The sequence below is a fragment of the Palaemon carinicauda genome, chromosome 27, assembly GCF_036898095.1.
Source record: "Palaemon carinicauda isolate YSFRI2023 chromosome 27, ASM3689809v2, whole genome shotgun sequence".
NCBI lineage: Eukaryota > Metazoa > Arthropoda > Malacostraca > Decapoda > Palaemonidae > Palaemon > Palaemon carinicauda.
In genome coordinates, this window is record NC_090751.1 from 68860681 (window position 1) to 68868138 (window position 7458).

Here is a 7458-nt window from a genome sequence, read left to right on the forward strand (position 1 = left end):
TACTCCAGCTGAGAACATACTGAAGGGTGCTCACGATGTTGATAGCATCCCGTTGCTATCAGCAGAAATGAGAGACCCATGGGCTGAAGGACATCCTCGGTACAAACCGTTTGAAGAGGGTTCTCTGGTGCTTAAGAAGGTGCACCTGTTGGGACACCACCTGATGAACAAGCTCATCCCTAGGTTTGAGGGGTATTCCGTGTTATTAAGGTATACGAGAATAAGGTCACCTATGAGCTGCAGAGACTGCCTGAGGGTGAACTGTTAAGAGCTCACCATATCCAGTTAAAGGCCTGGTTTGAACTTCCAGTTTATCTTAGGAGGCACTTTCTCTGGTATCCAAAGGGTCCTGATCCTGTAACAGAGACTCGGAATAGTCCAGAACTCGTGGATGACAGTCCTACTTCTTCTGAAGTCTCTGAGAGTTCTAGTTCTAGTAGTGATGGCAAATCCTATGGGGGGGGGGGCTGCAGTATTGGCGTCCTACCTTTTGTCTCGAGATTGTAACAAGTCCCGACGACAGAGAAAAAGTCACCATCCTACAATAGCTATTGCTCAGCCTAAGCCATTCTTTAGCCAGCTAGGACTTACGAGAGAAAAAAAGCACTAGATGCTTGGTTATATTCTCCAGAAAATTGTGATGAGACTCCAGTATTAAAGCCTGAATCATTTCGAGATCATTTGGTCCTCCAACTGTGGGAGAACGTGCCTATTGAAATGTGTGAAACCCCAATTTTGTCTCCCGAGTCGATGGTTCACTGTCCAGTGCCTGAAATTCCAATGCCCCAGTTCTTAGCTACTTCTTTCCAAGAGGAACGTGTTGTTCATCCTCCAGGGAGTTGGGAATTCTGGGAAGTTTCTTGTATTCCGTTATTGGAACTGCTCTCTGTTGGTTCCAAGAGTTCCAGTCCAGATTGGTCAAGACCTGCTACTTTAGAAAGCCCTGTTTCTAAATCGACAGTGTCTATTCATCCTGATTTTGACTTTCTCGGCTTTGTGCCACCTGATTTTGACGACCGACTGTCACCTGAAGATCCCACCTCTAGTGAATTTAGTCCCCCATGGACTGGGTCTAAAGGTCCTGTTCTTGCCCTACCTTTAGTTCAGCCTCACGTCCTGGAGTGGAGACCTCGTCTCACTACTGACCAGATGAATACTACAGAGAGGGAACCATCCTCCATTCCTGAGTCACCTCAGAATTCAAACCCTTTCCTATATTCTGATGGTAGATTAAAATACCGGTCAGAGCTCGAGGCTGAAGTGGCACAGTCAGGTATATCTAACCTGAATGCTACAACAATGTTTGGGTCGTCAGAAACACAACTTAGCCCTGAGTCATCGTCTGATTTTTCGGGATTTTTATTGTCCTCTTCTGAGTCTACGGATTCTGTCTCTGCTTTAGCTCGAAGAATGTCGGTCACCCGCAGATACCCACTGTTATGCGAGGTTATCGATCGATTAAAGACACCCAGCTTGTACCTGAAGAGTCGCTGGCTCAGCCTGTCTCCGGTGCTGCGAGAAATTAATATGGCTCGCCAGCAGATTGCTGAATCCCGGCGCATGTCCCGAGACAGAATTTTGAGATTCAGAAGAAGAACTATAAATCTCCCACTGAATTAATCTTTGTACAGTTTTTAAAGGAAGTTTTGATAATAATTACCTTTTTTTAGCCATATTTTGATTCACACCTTGGGGTAGATAAAAGGCTGAGAATGGGACACGTTGTGTGAGGAAATCTTTATTTATGTCACGGTTTCTGAAATTGTCATATTAATGGTGGCACTGTAAATTGACCTTGACCGTGACAGTTATAATAGATTTAATAAATTTTCATTATCCTGTAATACCTGTAGTCCAAAATCAATGAGTTTTGTATTCTTTTAAGTTGATTTTGGACTGCAAGGAATGTCATTTTTTTTCTTGACAGATCATGACTGTATACCTGTAATACTGAAATGTTTCTTGTAAATACTGAAAGTTATTATATTGCACGTTATTGAAGCATTGTTGGGAAGAATAGACGGTAATCAAATTTTTTGTTTGTAAGTACTGGATCTCCATTGTGTTTAAAAGGTTGTCTATTCCTATTGCTTTTTGTTAAATCATGAAACTGAAAAAATGTATTGTACCTAATGTAAATTCATATAATTGGATATGTATCTGAGGGGGCGGATGATGAATTAAATCTTTAGTACATCATCATACCTTTTTACTGAATTTATTTTTGCAAGGTAAAATTTCTTTCACTTGAATGTACAGAGTTTGTGTGGGGTGTTGCTGTCAGTTACGAGGCATTTTTTTTGGATGGGCTTGAGGTCTAATGGGGGCGGGGGGGGGGGAATGGAATAAGATAGTGGTTTGTATCTAAGAAAGCTTAATGGATTGTATATTATGAAATAAATATTTTCTATACTTTATTGTTATGAAACACTTGATTTTGAATACCCCTCTGTGCCCTCCAAAAATGCCTTAATCCGTTATTATTATTTTTTTCAGGTATTGACAGCAGCCCCCTACACTCAATAGGGAGTGTAAGGGGAGTTTATTCTCAGAGTACTGTATGTATATAGAAAAGAGTGAGTACATCCGTCCCTGGAATCCAATGTATCGCAAAACATAATTATCTCATTTTGATATAAATAAATGATGCATTGATCAAAATGGGTGAAACGGGAGAAAGTGAAGATATAAACTCAAGTTTCAAGGCTCAACTAGAAGATGATGTCAATAGAGAAGCTTTGACATCAGGCACGGATCTTCGTCAGTATTCTCAGTCAGTTAGAAAAGAACTTCGACAATTGGAAAACTTGAGTATCCAAGATTACCTCAACAAGGCTCAAGATATTGCTCCTCTACATCACCGGATCACAGAATGTGATTCCATACTGGAACTTAGTGATGGACAGATTTTTAAATATTTGCCCCAGAACCAAGTGAACATAAAATGGCATAGAATATATTTTTTTGCAGTGATAGCCAAACTTTTAAGTGTTGTCAACTCCTAAACCCAGTGGATTGTTCATGTAGATTGTGAACCACAGTGTTGCGGGGTTCTCCTTTAAGCTTAGTGTAGGAGTAGTGTTTTGTTGTTAAGATAATTGGTCTACCCAGGCAATACACACGGTTGTCTGTATCATGTACTAAAACATGCGCATGTGAATAGTTCTTGTTTATGTTATCCTGAGGCTGGAGTGTAAAGGGATACTAATTTTGCCTTTAATTGATTATTTGAATTGACAAAACAATGTTAATGTATTCCTGACAGTTTTTTTTTTTTGTTTCATTTACAAATAAATTTTTTTTTGTGTTTATGAGGACAAATTTATTCCAGTTCCTTACAACACGGTGTCCCGTTCTCAGCCACTGTTTTTTTTAATCTTGCTAATAAGTCATTTATCATAATTTTTTCCTCCCACACTGTGTCCCGTTATCAGTTAATAACTGTTCCCTTTCACATAATGTTCTGACCCTTACTTGAACTTGAAGCTATCTAACCTTAAATTCAAGCTATGCCCATATACTGCTCATTTTTCCCAGAAATGAATCAACGTTCATCTTACATGTTAATCCAGCTAGCCCAAGGAAAGGAAATTTAAGAAGGAAGTAAGATTCTAGCTCGTTCCCTTTGCCCAGTATAAATCAAGGGGTGGCACCCAGTGCTCCATTCTTTTGACCTGTTACCTAGATTTTTGGGTAATCCACCGTTGTATATTTTTTGTGTAGTGAACGTTGGGTTGTGGTCAGCATTTGGACACTAGGCAGTTCGGGTGCTACCTCTGGCCATAGTCCGCAAACCACTACACCATGACCATCTTAACAGTTAAAATTTAGCTCATCGTGACGTAATAACCATGTAATGATAGAAAAATCTGTCCTCATTCGCCATGATTCACAATCTTACTGCGAGGTTATTACCTGTGAGTCATGTGATGGCATATGTTTTTGTGTGCAAAATCATAAGTGGTCCAATCACGTCAACTGTTACTGATTGTTTTGTTAATGCTAGCATCAAGTGGCATTGCAATATATTATACAGGCGTTACCATTAGTCACAAAACAATGGAGCAAGCTATACGTAGCAATACCGAGAGTCACCACTGTTTTGTTTGAGTGACAAAAATCATTATTGTGTTGTGGCACTGTGTAACTGTAAATGCAATTTGACAATGCAGCCAAGCACTAATCGCCCATCATAAAAGGCCCCACCAGCCATGACCGATAAATAGTCTTGAACAACCTACCGTGACTTACCTTCACTAAGCTGTACGCCTCGCTGATTTTCTCACTGTTGTCCTTACTGTGCCCTTTGTTCTTCAGGCTGACACATATTGCCAGATCTAGAGCTTATCAACAAAGCATCATATGCAGAAGAAAGGAAGGTTAGCTACAAAGATACCACCCTTCATGATGACTTCCTCTTGAGCAGCAGCTGTCCTCTGCTTCTGTAGATTTTGATCCTTTGTTCACACTCTTGAAGAAAGTTGTTCATCGACGCCAGTGACCCTGACTAAGTCCATAGTTACCATTGATCTTTGAGAAGAAATGCAGATTATGACTGAGGACCATCCACTTGATGGTGACGACTTGAACAACCTTTCTTCAGCGGATGCAGAGAAGGATGATGGGAATGTTGTACAAAAGCGTAGGAGGAAGAAGAGTCAATGTGTCCTCCTGACTGATATGCTTAAACACATTTAGGGGGAGTGGTTGCAAGAGAACTCCTTTTTGTATAATATGGGGCTCCTTGAATTCAAGGAGGTCAATAAGATGATACCGCTCCTTAATGAGAAGGCCCAGTCCCTCGATGTCCCTCAATGCATCCTTGACAGGAGTGGAGTTCAGTTCCTGGTTACGTTCGATCCAAATTCAGTATAGGCAGCTCAAGAAAGTAAAAAAGTGAGCAGAAAGCAGAGAGTGACCTAATGGAAACGAAAAGATTGATTTTCTCTAAATTCAAGTTCTTCGGGAAATACATTGTGTGTCAAAAGAAACCAAAGACCCTTATACTGAAAGAGATATGTAAGAAAATTTTTAAACCCTGACTATGCTTTCTATTATTACTGAACAAGTAGTTATGTATATTGTTTTTACTATTAATAATAGTGATTCTTTTTATACTGTCTGCTGCTGTAGCCGCTACCCCTCCTGTTGAATGTGTAGAAGTACTTTCGTTTCATAGAGGGAATGAAAGTGGGGTTATCCCATCCATCGAGTATAAGAACCCTTTAAAGAAGCTGACATTGGACTTTACTTGTCAGCTAGATAAAGGTTTTTTCCTTGAATAGGTAAATCGTAAATTAGTTTTCACCAAAGTTTAAAGAAAATTTTTCAATCATCAACATACAAATATAGACATTTTGAATTGTTCATTTTGACTAACATTAAATTTTACCAAATTTTCAGGATTTTCTGATCTTGAGTAAGTGTATTGGTCTGTTATCAGACATGTAAGTATGCATGTAATAAATAAGCATTATATACTAGCATAATGTTTCATTATCTTCAAGTACTTCAAAATGCAGAGTCAGGCAAAAGGCAATTTTGAAGAAGATTGAGGCTGATCCATTAAAGGCATACTGGAACCTCTTCCTGAAGATGTCTGCCAAGGACCGTGCAAAGGGCTACCTATTTTCTACCCTTACCTACAGTTGGATATTTGGTACCAGGTGCAGAAGCAAAAAAAAACTACAAGTGGAGTTAAACTAATGGTGAGCCTTGATTTGATATAAGTATGTGACCGAAGTTCCTGGAGATGGATCAAGATTTGTCGATCAGAGTCATTCCTTCTCTACATCTTGCACTTAACCGGGGCAAATATACCTGTTGACAGGCCAACCTGTGGTTAAGCATGCAAAGGAACCTCATAGTTCTTCTTGGCCGGTTGTGGGATCAACACCCATACAGATGCCACAGTCACTTGCGATTGCACTTGTTGTGCATAACATGAGTCAAATAGAAGTTTCTTGGAAAACTTTGTTCCAATAACTTAGAGTTCTTGCTCTACTGGGGTACCGGGCAAGATGATGCCTCATTTGTAGTTTGTCTTTTGAATATACGAGTATCTTTAGCATTTTTTTTAGAATTGCCAAGATTTACTTTCGTACACATCTTTTCTGTTTTTTTGTAAATAAAAACAGAACACTCTGGATCATATCAGATATTCCTTAGTGACCAAAATCTTTCGCGAAGAAAAGCACTCACATAGAAGAATTCAACTCCAAATTACTCGAACAAGAAGCTGCTCATATAGATCTATATCTCAAAGTTAAAGAATGGTGTTGGATGTGCTGTAATCCATGAGGATGAACTTTTGTAGTTAAATTAACCATTGTATTTACAGCAGTATTAATAACATAGTGAAGGGTTTGACACTTGTTTCAGAATTTCAAGGGATGATTGTCATGCACCTTGAATCTAAGAATACATTCGATTTTCTGAAAGTTTGTAAATAGTTTCAACCATTTAGTCCAAAATTTCATGAATGGCTCTTTGATATTTGTGGCACAAAATTGTTCAATTCTGTCGGGTTTCCTATTATTATTATTATTATTATCAGTAGTAGTAGTAGTAGTAGTAGTAGTAGTAGTAGTAGTAGTAGTAGTAATAATAATAATAATAATAATAATAATAATAATAATACTCTCTGAACTACAACCCTAGTTTGGAAAGCAGGATGCCACAAGCCCAAGGGCTCCAACAGGGAGGAAATAAGGAAATAAACTATATATGAAAAGTAATGAATTAAAAGTATGAAATATTTTATGATCAGCAGCAACATTAAATTACATTTAATCAACCTGTTCAATATTAAAAAAATTGCAATAAGTTTGAAGTTCTGAAGTTCCACCGATTCAATTGTCAGATTAGGGAGATCATTTCACAATCTGGTCTCAGCTGGAATATATCTTTTAGAATACTGTGTACTGTTGAGCTTTATGGTGGAGAAGACAAGAAAGACTCTTAGAATTAACGGCATGCCTACTGTAGTACTGCATACGAGATGGTACATTTTGTAAAGGTCTAAATGCAAATGATGGTCAGAATTATGAAACATCCTACACAACATGCTTAATGACCTAACTGAACGACAGTGCTAAAAATCAATATCCAGTTAAGGTATTAGAAATTTAATAGACTGCAAATTTTTGTCCATCAAATTAATATGCAAGTCAGCAGCGGAAGACAAGACAGGAAAACAATAATCGAAAAAAGTGTAGTACGCAAAAATTAAAACATTAATTCAGGATAATTTGAACATAGAAAATCTTCTCAATAGGACATTTGTTTTATAATTGAAGAGAAACCAGACTGAATGAATTTCTCAAAAGTAAATTTACAATCAAGAATCACACCTAAAATTATAGAGTTGTATATAGTTAAAGATACATTATCAAAGCAAAGATCTGGATATTGAGGAACCACTGTCCTACACCTACTTACAATCATAATTTGAGCATT